Consider the following 17655-nt stretch of genomic DNA (forward strand, 5'->3'; position numbering starts at 1 on the left):
AAATATATGAAACATCAATATATTTCACTTAACGCAAATATTATTTTTTTTTATATTTCTCAGATTGATTTCATTTATTCACTGCAAAGTGACGAATAGCTATATGGTGTCCTTCTGCTATTTTTATTAGAAGCAGTGCAATTTTTAAATGCAAAATGCCAGTTAAAGCAATTTCCAGTTTCCAAAAAAGAAATTGAAGTGGGCTGGGTATGACTAGTGCAGATGAAAGTTGAATGAAAATAAATGCATACAGAAATACATACATTTGGGATATAAAAAATTAAGCAGCTTGATATTTACTGAGAAGTGGGAATATTAGTTTTCTATTTCAGGCATGATTAGGCAAAAAATTTTAATAAACCTCCTACATCTCTCTTTCAATAAATCTAAAAAACAACGAATTAAAAATTTTGCTCACAGGACTACAAGTATAAAGCAATTACTTAAATAAAAATAATTTAAAAAATATGTGTTTAAATCTGACCAAAAACTCTAACATAATTGCTCTTAGGTCAATATTGATTCTTAATCACATTGCGGTTGTTCCGAAAAATTTTGCTTTCTGGGACTTACCGATCATTGATGTTTATAAAAAAATGAAGCTCATCAGGTTTGAATAAAAAACTACGCTTTTAAATTATCATTTTTAATATAATATATTATAATTTTTTTGTTTTACTTTGAAATGAGACTTTCAGCTATTAGTCCATAGATGTCGCTAGGAGTATTTTTAAACCTTCCCAAATGTCTTGCTTTTTTCGGCTGTCATCTGTCAACAATATTTAGTTTATTGTTTGTTACGTTTCATACAGCAATACAGTTTTGTCGCTCTTAAAACTGTCGAATTTCGTACCTTCAAACTACGATTTGCGGACATCGAAAAGCCACTTGTGAAAAGCTGCTCTCCCGGTTCAAAAGGAAGTCTTTTTTGCATCCAATCGTTACAGGTGATGAAAAATGGGTGTATTTCTCCAATTCCAAGCGTAAACGATTGCATGGTCCGCCTGGCCACAAGCCAAAAACAATGGCCAAGCCAAATCGCTTCGGCCGCAAGGCAATGCTGTGTGTTTTCTGGGATCAGCGTGGAATGATTTGGTACGAGCTATTAAAACCAGGTAAAACAGTTGACGGGCCACGCTACCAACGACAATTAGCCGATTTGAACAGCGGTATACACCGAAAACGCCCAGAATATGCCGATCGGCGTCACAAAGTAATTTTTCTTGATGACAATGCACCGCCACATCGAACAAGAGCGACCCGGAAATTGGTGGAGACGTACGATTGGGAACCACTGGTGCATGCGGCTTACTCACCAGACTTGGCGCCTTCCGATTATCAATTGTTTGCATCGATGGGCCACGCACTTTCCGAGCAGCGCTTCAATTCTCACGAAGAAGCCAAAAAATGGCTCGATGATTGGTTTGCGGCCAAAGGCGACCAATTTTTTTGGCGCGGCATCCACAAATTGCCTGAGAGATGAGAAAAATGTGTCGCTAGCGATGGCTATAATTTTGGAGATTAAATTTGTAATCATTTTTTGTTAATAAACGTATGAAATTGAAAAAAGGTCTCATTTCATAGGTACCCTAACAATGTTCGCAAGGGAGACTCCATTTTTCTTTTATGGGAACTTTGAGATTAGCTCAGAAGTGATACAGCAGACTACAATTTTGATGAAACCAAAGAGTTTTAATGAATTCTAAGTCTTAACTGATATGCAAGTCACAGTGCAAAGCCCATTGCAATGTCCTTACCCTGAATACCTTACCAATAACAAAAGCACCACATAGTGGCAAGTAGTGACTGTTTATTCATTCGTTTTTTAATTTCAATTGTTTTATCTATAAAAGTAAAACTCATTCTTTAATAAATGACATATTAATTCAGTTTTCAAATTTTGTGTAAGATTTATAATAATTTCAAAAAAATTTGCATCCAAATTTGAAGGTACATTTTTAATCGGTGAGCAGTTTCCATTAGTTTTTAGTACAATAAGAATAAAATAGAGTGACTAAACACTTTATTAAATGTTTTATTATTTTTCCTTCAACGAGAATTTTCAGCCGGTTAAGAATTGTGCTTTAGTATACTAAAAACTTTAAATAAAAAAATGAACGCTTAATAGAAGTTCAATGAATATTGAAAAATTGTGTAAAAAGTTTGAAAATTGGATTTATGTGGTTTTTGTTCGAACGAAATGTATTGTTATAAAAAAAAAATTAAAGTATATTTGAAAAAAAAAAAATCTAGTCAAAATCTATCAATATGCCTTATCATTATGCCACTGACTTAATAGAATGGTGGCACAAAATTAACCATTCAGGATGGTTTTTGAATTCCTTTTTTTGCTAGATATAAAAACAGTGATTTTAAGGGATGGACATTTTTATGTGGGCTGTTTGTATACAGACTGCAGTTGTCCAGTACAGAAGAGTCAAATATGATTGACATATATTATAAATTAAAAATCTTCCGATGGAGTGTATTAATAGACAAACATGTACGTATTTAATAAGTCTACCCATAAGTATGAGAGGAATACCAGAATACGTGAACGATGAATTTGAGAAAAAGTGAGACAATTTTGATGACAATATTTCTTAATTTTTTAATTGATCTCCCTTCAATTTAAAAATTGCATTTAAATCAAACACCCTATATTTTCAATACTTTTTCTAATTGCTTCAATACAATGAGAATACTATAATCTGACTGAATACACTTACCTCACACATATTTAGTTAGTAAAGAAGTTCATACTGCGCATGTTTTGTTTACATCGAAGTGCTCTCACTGTGTATGGGAAAGAGAGCGCAGTTGAAAGCAATTGAGGGAACACCTGCTGTGATAGGCAAATCAAATGTTATTCAGTCACTTGGCGGTACTTGATGAGTTTGGGAGTTCAATTTTTCGTACGTATGCAAACGGAGAACGACGCGTAAGTGAACAACAAGTGATTGAAAGAAAGTGAAGCAATAAAATTTGCGATAAATATATAAAAAAAAAATATTTCATAATCAACACAAAGTGAGCAGCTAATTAAAATAAAAAGAGAAGTTATTTGAACAGAGAAAGTTCACGGTTAAGAATTACAAAAGAAAAAAAGGTATTTAAACCGAATCTGAGATGTGGATTTGTTTAAAATAATGATGGAAAATGGAAAAGTGTTAAAAATTGAAAATATATCTTTTTGATTTTGAAATTATACTAAAACTTGTATTTAGTATTTTCCTTCTATCCCTTTACTGCATGAATTAATAAAACGATGAGAAGAAAATTGTTTCATGATGGAAATAGCTTTATTTAGTTACTACAATAATAAAAAATTAAGGACACATTTTTTTTCGGAACCATATATATTATAAAAACTAGTTGTAAAGTAGGGAAAACAGTTGAAAAGCAAAACAAATTATTTTTCGCCAAGATAGATGAGTATATTGACCTCATCAATGTATTTGGTTGTTTTGTCAAAAAGTACTTACGTTTTACTCTGTTATCGTGTCTTGAAAATAAGTCACTCACACCTCAATTCTGCCCACTTGAATCAAAGTGAGAATATTTCGAAATGTCATAAAATCATAGACAAGTTTTGCATTTTATTATTATGAAATATGTACTTGATGGGTCATATTAGTTTGTATTATCTTGTAATACTTATTTGGAAATAAAATTGAAACAAAAGTGCAATACCATATATGGGCCAACATGCAATAAAGGGTTAACTTATATATTAGTTTGCTTGAAATAAATGTTTCAAGAGAGTTTATTCGAAAAATGGTAATTTTGCTGTCGAAATTAAACTATGATTTATTTTTAATATTTTCTTGTAATTTAAATATGTATTATATATATACATATATAATTGCCTCTAAACCCTTTACTGTGTGTTTGGTCGAGCTCCTCCTCCTATGGGTGGTGTGCGTCTTGATGTTGTTCCACAAATGGAGGGACTTACAGATTTCAGACGACTCCGAATGGAAGTCGCTTATCAACCCATTCGGCCACAACGGTCGCGTTTATTTATGGAAAAAAATATTTAAAAAAACAGTTGTATTAAAAATGAAAGTTAAGTAAAAATTAAAAAAAAAGTTATTAAAATTTTAAATATTTAAAAAATCTGCTGGGTGAGTTTGTATCAAGTAGTATTAGTCAAGTTAGGTTAGGCTAACCTGACTGGCATTAAGCCACGCATAGACTGTTTGGATTCCTAGCGATACCCGATGAAGACTGAGATCTAAAGTAGGCATCACGTAGGAAGCCAACGCTTTTAGTAAATCTAATCAACTCCTCAAGGTACATTTTTTAAATATCCTCCAGTCCCCCAAACTGTGGCATTTCCAGCGCGTTTCTGGTAATATCCGACAAAGATACAGAAGATGTTCTAAAGTTTTCTCTACTATATATCATCTCTGCACCTCCTGCATTTGTCGTTGCTAACAACCCTTATCTTGTAAGCATGTGCAGCCAATAGATTACGACTTGTCAGCACAACTATTATTATGTAGTTCTTTAGTTTTTACAGGAGAGCGTAAGCACTAATTGAGTCAGTTTCTTATTATTAGTTCTTCACCTGACATTTGCAGTTTTGCATGTAGTCAAATTAGTCCGCCTAGTTTTCACTTGAATTTTCGTGTAGTCGTCCGTAGCGGTTTTTGTATGTCGTTATTTGTTCAAAAGATAGGATAATAGCACTTTTAACTATCTCATCTACTATTTCGTTTCCTATAATGACTTTGTGACCCGTTTCCCAATAGATGTGCAGCCTTCTCTGTGCGGCTAACCTTTTTATGGCTCTCCTGCTCCGTTGAACATTTTGGGACATAACACAATACGGGGTTATTGTTTTTATTGCTACTTGACTGGCCACATAAATATTATGATAATTATTGAGTTTTCGAACCGTCCTTATACTATAAATATGAAATTTTCTATGGCTAGACTTCGTGTCTTGTGCTATCGTTCCTCTTAAATTGTAGTATGGAACTTTATCTCTCAATTAAAGCGCGGAGTCAAGTAGTCAGTGTAACTTATACTCCTCTTTCCTATTGAGTTATGTCCGAAGGTTCTGTAAGTAAATACTCAACAGCCACTAATTATTAGTTAGATAAATCGTGAAGGTAATTGCAAACAAAAAGTGGCTAAATAAGTTAAGCTTATACATTAATTTTTAAAAGTCTTCCAACTTCAGACACTATTACTCGTAATAAGAAACTAATGCGAAATATATGCCCATTAACGTCGAATTCAGACAGTAATTTTAAGTAATTATTAGCTACAACTTTTCATTAAAGTAGCAGCTGCTGCTGGTCAAATATCCTTAAACTATCAATGTCTGCATCAATAAATACCAAATTTGTGTGTTTTTATAGAAAATCAAAGTTTCTCATTAACAAATGAATTATACAGGGCAAGAAATAATAACACCCATCACCTGAAAGGTTTGCATGTATATTTCTTTACTCTTCTGCATCTTATATTTCATAGACTTGCTTAGAACATACCATAAAAATATTTAGTCATCACAAAAAGGGGGCAGTTATCGACACCTATTACGAGCATCTCATAGCCATACAAAAACAGACATACAAAAATCACTAATAGCAACCAACGACTGCTGTCCTCATTCAAGCTATCTGCCTTTCTTGCAAGTGAAGTTGGAAAGTTGTTTATACATAACTAATACAGGGTGGCGCACGAATCGTGCTACAAAAACAAAACGTAATAACTTTTTTTCTAATCAATGTATTTAACTTTTTGTTTTTTTATTGTATAGATAATTCAATTTTATTTTATGTAACTAATTAGTTTTGAAAATAATAGAACGTAAATGACCTCCATGCTCATTCACGCATATGCGACACCTGATGAGAAAATTGTTCATTGCGCACTGAAGGGTTGAAGTCGGGATCGCCTCAATTATTGTTGTGATGGACTGCTTAAATTCAGTCAAATTACTTGGTTTTGCTTTATACACCTCTTGTTTGAGATAACCCCATAAAAAAAAATCTGGTGCAGTGAGGTCAGGTGACCTTGGGGGACAGCGGAAAGTGGAATTTCTGGATATCAATTTATTTCTAAATTTTCGTTGGAGCTCCTCCATAACCGGTCTGGCTATATGTGCAGTTGCTCCATCTTGCTGGAACCAAATGCTGTTAAAAGGGATACGTCTTCGCCGCAGTTCTGGATAAAAAAACTCCTTCAACATGTTTAAATAACGGCCCCCATTTACAGTCGCTGTTACACCACCGTTTTCTTCGAAGAAGTATGGCCCGACAATGCACCTTGATGAAACTGCGCACCACACTGTGACTCGTTCTGGGTGCAGTTCCATCTCATGGAGTATTTGCGGATTTGATTGACTCCATGTTTACATTGCCGTTTAGATCAAAATGGGCCTCATCAGACATAAACAAGCAATTTATGAAGTTGTTGTCTTCTTCGGCCATTTCAATAATTTTTTGGCAAAATTCCAGGCGAATAGGCAAATCCAGAGGGTTTAATTTGCTTGTGATTTGAACTTTGTACGGAAACAAGTTTAAGTCATCATGAACTATCCGCTGCAATGACCGTCTGCTAACTCCAATTTGCGCCGACAAGTTACGAGTCGAAACTCTTGGATTTGCCTGAATTGACGATGCTACAGCCGCGATTGTGGCTTCGACCGGAACATGGGGATCTCGATGGTACGGTCTGCGTGCGATGCTTCCAGATTCAGCAAACATGTTCACCAGCCTCATAATGGTCCATCTGCTCGGGGGAGTGCCGCCAAACTCCCGCCTAAATTCCCTTTGGACGGAAATGATGGACTGCAAAGCATGGTACCGCTGCACTATCCAAATCCTCTTTTCGGTATCCCAAGCCTCCATTTTTTGTAAATCTAAATACTAATCTGCAAAATAAAAAAAAAACCCCGATTACTCACACAGAAAAAAAGTTATTACGTTTTGTTTTTGTAGCACGATTCGTGCGCCACCCTGTATTTAATTAAAATTTATTTAGTTTATATGAAACTTTTCAATAGCGACATAACATAACTTTTGCATACCTGCATTCCTGTAGGAGACGGTTTGAAGCTTCAAATGATTCAGGGGCTTTATGTTGTATATTCTTGTGCCAATTTGAACCCAATTTGTAAAAGTATAGGAAAATTCTTTTTATAAAAAATTCTTTACTTAACCGAAAATTGGTGCAAGCCCTTTCAAAGTTGTGGTTACTGGTTCGGACTACCAATATTAATTTCTCATAGTTTCCCGCCCAGGCTAATTAAAAAAAAATGATCCATTCTCAAGTATTTCGCTCTTGCAGTTTGGTTGTTTGATTGCTAAAACTATATATTTTAAGCAAATAAAACGGCAACAAAAAGGGTGACCAATTTGAATAAAAAAAAAGAAAAACCAGCTATTTTATTGGTATCACGGGATATGGCTCCGCTGTGCTCCGAGCGCTTCAAAGTGACAGTGAGTCAGATGTTTCTTAAAGTGGCTATCACAATGAAAGTTCATATAGAGGTGGTTTTTCTGAGATCTCATTATAAAACTGGTACGATTTGACATCATTATTGTTATTGAAATTTTTACTATTCAAGGAGTTTTGTAAATATCGAAACAAAAAGTAATCAGATGGTGCAAGGTCAGGGCTATATGGTGGATATGGCAAAACATCCCAACCAAGCTCCAATAATTTTTGCCGAGTGGCCAAAGATGTAGCCTTGCATTGTCATGATGGAATACAATACTTTTTCGATTTGTCAATTCGAGCCGCTTTTCTGCAACTACAATACATTGTTTAATTTCGTTATTTGTTCATTGTAGATATTATAATTGATCGTACGGTTGTGTGGTAAGAGTTCAAAGTAGACAATTCCTTTGTAATCCCACCACACTGATTTTGATGAATATCAGCTTTTGATGTTGTTTGAGTTGGTTCACCTGGCCTGCTCCACGATCTTTTCCACTTGATATTGGTGTAAATAACCCATTTTTCATCACCAGTTATCAGTCGTTTTAAAAATGCATCATTTTTATTACGTTTCCTTAGCAAATCGCAGCTGTTAATGCGATGCGTTAAATGCGATTTTTTCAGTTTGTGTGGAACCCATGTATCGAGTTTCTCAACATATCCAAGTTGTTTTAAGTAATTTCCCTTGCATGTATGTGATACAGGAAGCTTCTCTGCAATCTCACTTATTGTACTGTGACGATCCGAATCGATTATTGCTTCGATTATTGCTTCAACTGGACGACCAGAGCGTTTCTCATCTTTGAGTGAAAAATCACCAGAACGAAATTTGGCAAACCAATTTTTACATTGCCGTTCTTTAAAGGCTTCGTCACTATAAACAGCACATAACTTTTTATGAACTTGCGATGCGCTTTTCCTTTTGCGGAAATAAAAAAGCAAAATGTGACGAAAATGTTCCTTTTGATTTTCCATTTTCCAACGACCTTTTTTTACTGATTGACAGCTGAATTGTCAACTATCAAATAACAAAATTTGTTTTACATTTGTACTACGTTGCAAACTTAAAAATCCAACTTAAGCCATATATGAGTTAAATGCGTAATTACTTAGTTGCCAATGCAAGATATTTATACATATATATATACATATATATGTGTAAAAGACATTTTTCATAATTCCAATTGACGCATCTAATAAAGCAAACGATTTTAAAGAGAAAATTACAAAATTACTAACCATAAAATGTTTTAATTTATTTTAAGCCGAAATTGCATACAAATATGATTCTATTTTCCGAGAAATTAGCAAATTCTTTAAATATAAAATGCTGTACTATGTTTTAAAAATTTGATTAATGAAAATTTCTTCGAAATTGGCTTGATTCATCCTACAGCTGAAGTCTGTATACGTTAGTATGCCCAATACAACGCTTATTATTGTTTTTGACTAAAAAAACTCGACCTCAGCGTTATTAAGTACAAGTAAATTTAAGAGATATTTTCCTCTAATGCTTGAGGTTTACTAATTTTTTTCAAACTTATTTATAAACAAACAAACTGCGCATATGAAGCACATGTATTCAGAGAATGGCATTAACAAGTTTTCAGCGATTAGTGTTGTGCTTTGTTTATTGTGATTGCGAGAGTTCAAATTTAAGTGACTTGGCGCTGGTTCATAAAAATTATTGAGCATTCGTAATGTTGGTATTGTTTTTTGTTTAGTTTTCTCTCTCCCTTTTTCTCTCTCTCTTTTTTGTTTCTAGTTGCTTTAGATTATAGGCGCTTCATCTTCAGAGAGCAGCAGGTGTAATGGCATACCTGGCAAGGCCAATAAAAAAATTGCCTGAAATTTGTCTCTGCAATAAACTCGAGATCGTCTAAGCTTTCTGTTAGCTTTCGAAACTTATAATAAAACAAGATAGATGATGTATACTGGGGAAACGTCCTCGATACTTAAGGGCATTATTATGTAGGTAACTTCTGATTGATGGGTTGGTGCATGACTACTGAAAACAAAAACATTTGTATGGAGACTATTCTGAAAATTAATTCAAAAACTAGAAGGTCTTTTTAGTTATACTTCTACACTATGTTACTGATCAAAACCCTAGTGAGTTTGAGCCAAAAAAAAATTTGTCTGAGTATTGCTATTCTAAACACTTGAAGAGATTAGAGGTATGCAGACCTCAAATTCCAGAGCACACTGAAAAAGGATTTGCATGGGCTAAGGCAAATTCCGAATGAAATTGAGTAAAATGTATTTGTGGATGGATCTTTCTGATAATCGATCATTTCAACGAACTGCATCAATTTTAGATTCATGTTTGTGGATGCTTCTCTGCGAAAGTACTTGGCCGTTTATTTGTGTTTCCCGCCAATTTGAATGCAGTTTTGATGAACAAAATCTACCGAAAAGTATTAATACCGTCAACTGCAAAGATGTTTGAAAGAACTAGTCAACATAGGGTTTTACAAGAGGCCAACGAACCCAAGCATCATAGCCGAAAGTCTGTAGAGTGGAAACAACAAAATGGATTTTTTTTTTTTGGTGGGTGAGGTAGGGTTCAAAATGCCTTCGCACTTACAGCGACCGTCGTCTACTGCGTCATGTGGTGTGACCACTAAAACGATCCCACCTCTCCTTCTGTGGAGACACCTTTCCCGGAACTGCTTTCTATATTACTTCGGAAGAGCCCAGAACGGCATCCATAAAGGACCAATTCTGTTCACCCACGTCTTGGTCCACCATATTTGTAGCCAGCTTTTATGTTATCGGCTTTGTCACCGCAGCTAGTGATGGCGTGTTTCTTCTTAGAGTCCCACGCATCTATTCGTTCCCGTACCAAGAGGTCGATGGGTATCTGACTGCTGATCATGAAAATTGCAACGCCTGAGACAGTGCGAAGGGCTAAGACAACTCACCGATGTTCGTTGCACAGCCTCCAGTGCTTTGCGCTTAGCTTTGCAGTTTAGCACAATTCCCCATACTTCGCTGTCGTACAGGAGAATTGGGCTTGTGGCCGCCATAATTAGCTTTCTTTTGCTCTGTGTTGGCCCTCCGATGTTTGCCATTAATCTCCTTAGCATACCTGTTACCGTTGCTGCTTTGGTAGCCGCATGCCGTATCTGGCCCCAGAAAGTAAGCCTGCAGTCAAGTATAATACCTAAGTATTTTACTACTTTTTGGGTCCCTAAGGACGTGTCGCCTATTTGCATGATGACCTTGAGCGGCATATGACCTCACGTCATAAGGATGACTTCGGTTTTATGTTTGTCGTGTTCCAGGCCGTGGTCCTCAAGCCATATTTGCGTCCTTATCATGACTTGGTTCAGCTTCCTTCTAGCGTCTTCAGTGTCCCGAGCTGGTATGACCACCACTATATCGTCCGCGTATCCCACTAAATATGTATCTTCTGGCATTTCTATGCTCAATATTTTATCGTAGCTCAGATTCCAGAGAACGGGGCCGAGAATAGATCCTTGAGCTGCGCCAGACGTTATCGCTTTAGTTTTCTGACCATCTGGTGTGTCGTACAGCAGTCGCGCTCGCTCAGGTAGCTCTGGAGAATCCTTAGCAGGTTCGCAGGTATTCGAAATCTTTCTCGTAGTGCTTTTATAATGTCTGTCCATCGTAGGCTGTTAAAGGCGTTTTGTACATCAAGCGTTACCAGGGTGGTGATGCGGTTCGGGTAGTGGCGTCTGCGTTGAGCGCTGCTTACTACCTCCTCTATTGCGCCAAGGGTTGATTTTCCCCGTCGGAAACAAAATGGGATTGAAATGTTGGACTGACCTATACATTAACTTGACGCATACTTTATTGAAAACTTTTGAAAAATAGTTAAGTAAAAACTCCAAGGAAAGCAAGTATAAGCGGTAAAATGGGTATGAAGATAAAGTAGGTTAATTTGGAGCCGATTAACTCTACAACTTGCGCAGAAATTAACCGAAAACATGACACGAAAATGTAAACTCATTATGGCTAATGATGATGACTATACATTTTATTGAATATATTGCGTGTAATAAATATTCTATGTCCATACAACGCAGTTTGTGAGAATCGGATTGTCATACTGTTTCTTAGTTATGGCGGTCACGCTTCTATTAGGCACACTGTATATTCAACACGCAAGGAAATTGTATTTCTTAAAAATTTGTAAGCAAGCCAACTGCATTATCATAAGTCACTTCTTCGATAAACGCATTGAAGTGCAATTCAATGGTGTAGTTTAGTGAAATCTAAATAAATGTATTTATTACCTTTGCCCCCTTGCTATTGCATTGGATAAACATGTGCAAATTGCTATAGAATTTAAGTAGACTAAATATTAAAGACATGTTACTAAATATTATATTCAAAGAAAAAATACTTCTCTCTCAATTTTTAGCATCTTAGTTTAAATTGTTTTCGTCAGCAATAGTTCACCTACAATTGAAGTTAATTTACAATTTTATATATATATATATATAATTGGCGCGTACACCCTTTTTGAGTGTTTGGCCGAGCTCTTCCTCTATTTGTGGTGTGCGTCTTGATGTTGTTCCACAAATGGAGGGACCTACAGTTTTAAGCCGACTCCGAACGGCAGATATTTTGATATTTGTATGAGGAGCTTTTTCATGGCAGAAATACACTCGGAGGTTTGCCATTGCCTGCCGAGGGGCGACCGCTATTAGAAAAATGTTTTTATTAATTGTGGTTTCACCGAGATTTGAACCGACGTTCTCTCTGTGAATTCCGAATGGTAATCACGCACCAACCCATTCGGCTACGGCTGTCGCAATACAATTACACATACACCAATTACAAATGCCATTCGACATCTCAAGTGCTTGGCTGTCTAACCAAATGTAGACCTTTAGCTCTTCTGCCAAGACATTCACAGTTACAGTTTCGCACAAACGATTTAAATCGATTTATTTTCTGTTTGCAAACAACCATAACATAGGTAACTATATCAGTTCATTTTAAGCATATAAAGAGAGAATTATTCACGCTTACTTGAAATAATATTATTATAAGCTGATTTATGTCGACGCCAGAAATGAGAACAACGCAATGGTAAACAAATTTGATAGCAATTACAAAATTCACATATTCTGTAAATTTAGTTCATACCCCTTATACTGGCACATGCGAAAATGATCGCACATATGCTGTTCATGCCTTTATATACCGTCTAGAAAAAAATGAAGGCAACTTTCTGAAGGACTGATTTTGAGCTAGTGCACAGCGGATGTGAAGTACAATATGATGTACTAGGTTGTTCAAAAAGTTTTGTGGTTCGACACTTTATTATTTAGTATAGTCTCCCTGAACATCAATACACAACTTACAATTTATGAATTCTATCCCTAAAGGGAGAATCTGGAAGGGCTGCAAAATACGTTTCCTCAGCTGTTATGACCTCATCATTTGATGAAAAATGCTTTCCGCGCAAGAATTTTTTTTTAGGTTTGGAAACAGATGGGAGTCGCTAGGAGTCAAGTCTCGGGAATCCGGTGGATGCTCCAACAATTCGAACTTTAGCCATTATCAAAATGCTTTTCTGACACAGTGCATTGTCTTAATGATTTTTTTTTTAGAAACTGAGTCTTTTTTCAGGAATTCCTTCCTTCAGTTGGTCCAAAAAGGTTACAATAATATTCAGAACTTATTGTGTTAGCAGCCTACAAGTAATCCACAAACAAAATTCCTTTCGCATCACAAAAAAACTGATGCTAATGCTTCTTGGTCGATTTCTGGACACGAACTCGTTTTGGAGCCAAAGAACCAGATTCACACCACTCTTTCGCTTCTTGTTTTGCTTTCGGATCATGGTGGTAGACCCAAGTCTCATGCATAATGATGAATTTACGCACAAAATCCACTTACTCCTTTCGGAAGCGCTCTAAATGCTACTGAAAAATTCGCTTTCGAATATGTTTTTGTTCCACTGTTAGCGAATGCGGCACCCGTCGTACACACAGCTTTCTAAAGCTAAATATCTCAGTAAAAGTATTGCTTACACTACCCAATGAGATACCTAGGGCTTCCTTCACTCACTTGGTGACTTTCCAATACGATTTCCTGTATCTTTCCTACGATTTCTGGTGTTGTTGCTGTTTTTGGACGTCCTTGATGTGGATTGCCTTCAAGGCTTGTACGCTGCGCTTCGGTGCATATTCAGAATATACTATTGTATTCATTATTTTATTTCCCCATTCTTTCTTCAAGGAGTATAGGGCCGTTATAAAAATATTCCAATTTTCCCTGTCTAAAGCTAGGGATTTTATTTCCACCCAGCTCTTGTTTTGGGCTGCAATTTCTAGCTCGATCTGCTTTGTCTAAGTATGTGCTCTGCGTCCTGGCCTGCGGCTGCACTGCGGATTCCATTCGATAGCCATTTTCCTTACGACGCCCGTTGGTCTACGCAGAACATGACCAATCCATCGCCATATCCTTCTCCTAACTTCAACGTTAATAGCATCTTGTTGCGTTATAAGAGACTATTTATTCGTAACGACTTCTGGCCAGAAAATGCACTATATAGGTCGCAAGCACTTGCAATTTTTTATATCGCTGGCAGCCATGTTCCACGAACCTAAAGCCGTACAAGAGTACTGACTTTACATTGGAGTTGATTTTTTTTATTTTGATGCGTGTTGACAAAAGGAAAAATTTCCAAACTGGTTGTAGGCCTGTCTGGCTTTCTGAAGTACCTTCTACTCAAATATGAACGAGACGTTATCAATAAAACGGTCCGCAAATGACATATGGCAGAAATAAATTTTTTGTTTTTTAGTAGGACTGTTATAAGCTTACATGGCAAATTTCAGCGTGATATGTCACATAGTTTGTTTTCTGTGCTACTGTAAACAAGTCAAGCTCGAGTGTGTTCTTCGAATTTAACGATGGAAATTCAAGTTGAACAAAGAATTTATTTGAAATTTTGTTATTCCAACAAAATTTCGGCTTCAGACGCCTTAAAAATGTTGCAGACAACCTATGGGGACTCTGCTCTATCGCGTGCACGTGTTTTCCAGTGGTACAAATCGTTCAAAGAGGGCCGTACATCGGTTGAAAACTTGCCTCATGAACGTTGTCCAGCAACATCAGTAAACGACGAAAACATCGGAAAAGTAAAGGAAATTGTGCTTGAAAATCGCACAGATCGCAAAATCGGTTAACGCTGAATATTATTTAGACGTTTTAAAGCGTTTGCGCGAGAACATTCGTCTTAAAAGGAAGGAATTGTGGGACAACAAGTCATGGTTCTTGCATCACGATAATGCACCAGCCACACATCACGTCTTGTTCGCGATTATTTGAACAAAAATAATGTTAATATCGTTCCGCAAGCACGGTATTCGCCTGATATGGCTCCATGTGACTTTTTCCTGTTTCCCAAGCTCAAGTTGCCACTCCGTGGAAAACATTTTGAGACAATTGAAGACATAAAAGAGAATTCGAAGAACACACTCGAGCTTGACTTGTTTACAGTAGCACAGAAAACAAACTATGTGACATATCACGCTGAAATTTGCCATGTAAGCTTATAACAGTCCTACCAAAAAACAAAAAATTTATTTTTGCCATATGTCATGCGTGGACCGTTTTATTGATAACGTCTCGTTCCTATTTGAGCAGAAGTTATGTGATTAACATCAGCTCCAGATGAGAATAAATGTTTTGCTCTAAAGATAGTTGACGCTTGTGCTTTTACTTTACAGCTTTCACTTTCCTGTCGAGGTATTTTTAAAAAATATTTCTGCACTTAAATTTGGGTCATATTAATAATATAAAAAATAAAATATGTCAAATTGGGTAGATCATCGTAAAGTGATCAAAAGTGGCTGGGCAAATATTGGGTGATTGCCAAGATAAAGGGGTGCAAAATTAAATTTTGTTTTTGTTCAAGTCTGTTTCGTGTGAATTGTAGGCCAACGAGTTGTCGATCTTAGAGAAAATCAAACACACTTTTTATAGAATTGCATCCTTTTTTTGGAGAAAGTATTAAAAAAATGGTACCAATTTTGTGTTAAAAAAATGTATTTCAAAACTTTTTTAAATATTTTCAAATTTACATATGCACAATTTTTTTTTTAATTATGCTCAAATTCAAGTTGAGAATATTTCCTTTAAAATGATACCTAACCGTTTAAGGAGCGACAAAATTTCATGTATAAATTTTAATCTTTTTCTTGGTTTTTTCCCATCAAGTCTACGCTGATCGATTATACAGCGCCATGTCCGAAGAGCGCTTACAAGAACAACAGTACCATTTGAGAGAAGCTGCGATTTGTTAGACCAATTAAGTGATAAGCAAAAACAGAAATGTATACTTGCTAGCGAGGAGAAAATTAAACGAAACCCGTTAAAACATCCTTCAGTATTTGTTTACAAGTGGTGATGGAGGTGTTTTCTGAGTGACATAGCCCAGACCCAATTAGCACCAAATTTTCTATTTTGATCCCCCACTTGTACAGCCACTATTTTTTATTACTCAAACCATCTTCATTTGTTTACGAATCTGCCTTAGTCGTCTATTTTTTTTTTGCCGCAATCTCTGTCAAGTTGACCACCGAGAAACTACCCAGCATGTCGTAGAACACCCAGACTGTTTTCTTAGATTCTTTCTTAGCAACTTCTACATCTATCGTTGTACGGCCATCCCATCTTCTTGGCATGGTCTTACAAAGGCGAGTGTCCGATTATTGTAGGCGTAATTCTGAATATATATGCTTGTGGCTTTCTTAACAACTCGTCAGTTCTGGATTTGTTGTAATTGTTATTTTGCAGGTATTCGTGTTAGTCCATCTGTCAATGGCCTGCTTCTGGAGTAGCGAGAAGCTTCTAGAGTAGAGATTTGTACCGCTTCGGATTCATTATAGATTGCCCTCTGGCTCGTCAGTCCATCAGCTTTCTCATTCCTTTCTATGTTCCCATGGCCAGCTAAAGAGATTAGAGTGATGTCTGTCATGGGTGCTAAAACGTTAAGGTTTTCTTTGCATTGTCAGACGATTTTTAAATTGGTTGCAGGTAAATTTAAAGCTAAGATGGCCGCTTGACTATCCGAAAAAATAGTTACATATTTCCAATAATAGTTTCTTGCAAACTTGCCTTATCCCAAGAACTTCTGCTTGAAAGAAACTATTCCAATGCCCCAGATGTAAATACTTGGAAGTTTGGAGGACTTTTGAAAATACGCCGGCTCTGATGCCGCAATCCATTTTGGATCCGCCATGAATACTTGTAGACATTTGAAATCCCTGGACGAGAATTGCGCGATAAATAGGTGCATCTTTATGGGAACCTGTTCTAGCCTATTTCCAAACTAGTCCAATTTACTACATGGTTTATGCAAACATAAACACGTATGCACATATACTGAACGAGTATTTAGACTGCCTACGCCAGCAATCGTCGACATAAGTTTCCATTTCAGCAGCGCAGTTTAAGCAAATATTATATGTTGTGGTGCAGATGCTTCCCATTCGAAAGGCAGCCAAGTTCATAAATAGTTATACACATATACATTCACATACATAATTAAACCAGCTACAGTCAATTGAATGCCTTTTTTCAGGTAATTCGGTTAATATGCTTAGTTGAAGAACATTAAATATATAACCAGCAAAACCCAGGCAGATGTTGATATGCCAGTGAGGCAACATGTTTTTATATTGGGAAGTAGCACCAGTCGAATAGCAGTTAACAACAGTTGGCGATTTATTCTGGGGTACAGAAGGTGTATTTCATATACATATACTGAAGGTTCTAAAAATATTTTGTAAGCATTATAAAGGTACAGGACATCAAACAGGCCTCTCTCCAAAACCACCTTTTTCAATACTTTTACAGGCGAATAGAGTTTCTTTTGTAGAGGACCAAAAAAAAAAACAGAAACTTGTACAATCTATGCGCTAACGTCTTTAGAAGTTGAATATATGATTGGCGCTTACACCCGTTTTGGGTGTTAGGCCGAGCTCCTCGTCCTATTTGTGTTCCACAAAGGAATTTAATAAAAAAATGTTTTTGGCCAAAAAACTAAGCAGTAAATTTTTGAAAACAGATCGCTTAACCCAACAATAAAGAGGTTATGTACTTTCATACAAATAGTGAATAAGATTTCAAATCAAATTTTACTTTGCACGTTTTGGAAGCATCGGTCTCTATATGACGACGTGTGGTTTTTTCGTCCCAAATACG

The 17655-nt window shown here is 36.2% G+C and overlaps 1 protein-coding gene across 3 annotated transcripts in view; it reads left to right on the top strand.

Annotated features, from left to right (window-relative positions):
• Nucleotides 1–17655, top strand: part of LOC129253100 (uncharacterized) — a 146105-nt gene that overhangs the window by 68399 nt on the left and 60051 nt on the right. The window contains exon 1 of one of the 3 annotated variants that reach the window (XM_054891347.1): nucleotides 2884–2941. The exons of 1 other annotated variant lie outside the window; for it this stretch is intronic. The gene's annotated coding sequence lies outside the window, so the exon portion shown is untranslated. Of the gene's footprint in view, nucleotides 1–2883; nucleotides 3031–17655 lie in introns of those variants that run through there. One more of the 3 variants, XM_054891348.1, reaches the window with a different exon arrangement.

The sequence above is a fragment of the Anastrepha obliqua genome, chromosome 1 (genome assembly GCF_027943255.1).
Source record: "Anastrepha obliqua isolate idAnaObli1 chromosome 1, idAnaObli1_1.0, whole genome shotgun sequence".
In the NCBI taxonomy this organism is placed as follows: Eukaryota; Metazoa; Arthropoda; class Insecta; order Diptera; family Tephritidae; genus Anastrepha; species Anastrepha obliqua.